The sequence below is a fragment of the Littorina saxatilis genome, linkage group LG8 (genome assembly GCF_037325665.1).
Source record: "Littorina saxatilis isolate snail1 linkage group LG8, US_GU_Lsax_2.0, whole genome shotgun sequence".
In the NCBI taxonomy this organism is placed as follows: domain Eukaryota; kingdom Metazoa; phylum Mollusca; class Gastropoda; order Littorinimorpha; family Littorinidae; genus Littorina; species Littorina saxatilis.
In genome coordinates, this window is record NC_090252.1 from 45,933,625 (window position 1) to 45,935,583 (window position 1,959).

Here is a 1,959-nt window from a genome sequence, read left to right on the forward strand (position 1 = left end):
ACGTCAAGACAGACAGTCAAACTTGACAAACAAACAAATTGTTAATTGACTGCATAATGAAAAATAGTTTTGAATAAATATACACACTTGTCAAACGCTCAGTGGGTTAAAGGATGCATTACAACAAACAACAAAGTTGCAACGAATAACCGTTTATCGCATTCGCATAAAACATGCCATGAAATTAAAGAATTGCGACCCCCCCGAAAGTGGCGTATGGTTGCCTAAATGTCGAGGTAAAAACGTAAAAACCGTGGGAGTTTTAGCCCACGAACGAAGAAGAAGATAAGAAGGAATTGCGACACTTATCTATTGCAGCTTGTGTAAGGTAAAATAGAAAACGGTAAGCTTATCATAGATATGTACACGTTCCGTTTGATTGATACCAAATGTGCCGCGAATGAGAAATGAAAAATATATGTCTTTAAAAGTCTTGGCACTGACAGAATGCATGAGAGCGCTTGGTAGTGAATTCCAGAAATTAGTTCCAGAAAGGATCAAGCTACGCCAGCGATTGACCCCCTAAATCGACTTTGCTAATATTTTGTATGTGATATTTTCAGAATGAGTTAAAACAAGTGTACAAACATTAGACAAATCTACCGGACTTCTTCTTCTTCTTCTTGTCGATCACACTTGTTATATTGTCAGCCCGGACAGCGAGACTGACGAATGATGCCGTGTCTTCTCCAGGTCTTCCTTTCCTCCGTACAGCTTGCAGTGGAGGGAGACTGCAGTCGGCCACACGATCTACCGGACTGACTTTATGATACAGAATTTTGAATATGATGACATGCCAAGAATCCTATAAACGACGGTTGGGTGATTGAATGGGTTATCTGACCAGTCCTGCAATTACAATCACATGACATATTTTGTAAGCGGTGTTAATCCCTGGTTTGTGTTTGTTGTAATGATGTGTTTTTATTTGATTTACTGTCACGGTCACGTGGCTTTCCAATATGGCTGAAAAGCGTAATTACATAACGTTTCGGTAGGCTAAAAGAAGATCAGTTTCTCAATCCGCACGAACATAATTATTTCCAGGAGCATACGAGCGATGTTAACCCAAAATATGACACAATGCAGACCAGAGTCCATACAATCCCATACAGTATCAAGAATTTAAAACAATTGACTGTGACATTTTTGTACAGACCTGCAAAACGTATCATTACCCCTATTATGAAAAAATGGCATCAGAAGTAAAAGTGATTGTACTCTGAAAAATGTGCATGTTGGTTGATATGTAAGCACTGTTTCAAAGTGTTCACAATCTGCCATGTCCGAAAACAGATATATACGTAAGTATACCTTCAGAAAGTTCAAAACTATGATAATCTAGAATCAAACAAGTCGCGTGAAGCAATATAACAACATTTAGTCAAGCTGTCGGCACCAAAGTAACAGATTTACACCATAAAACAGTCATCGCCGAGACTATATTAAGATAGTCTCGAGTAATCACATCAAAAGACCGAGACGGGTCACGCTCGTCTCCGCGTAGCGTGCGAACGCAGTACTTACTTAACCTAGTTTCTGTAATTCTGAGCACATTTTTAGAGTAAACATGACATATGTATATATTTTTGGAATACGAATTGAGGAATACGATTCAATCATTTTTAAAACTGTTAGTGAAAACTCGATTTTAATGACAACTTTAATGAGCAAACTAATTAACTCTTTTTGAAGCTGCCAAGCTGAAATTCAATCCCATAGTCCGGACTTCGTCGAAGATTGTGTTACCAACATTTCAATCAATTTGATTGAAAAATGAGGGCGTGACAGTGCTGCCTCAACTTTCACAAAAAGCCGGATATGACGTCATCAAAGACATTAATCGAAAAAATGAAAAAAATATGTCTGGGGATATCATACCCAGTAACTCTCATGTAAAATGTCATGAAGATCGCCGGTCCAGTAGTTTTCTCTGAATCGCTGTACACACACGCACAC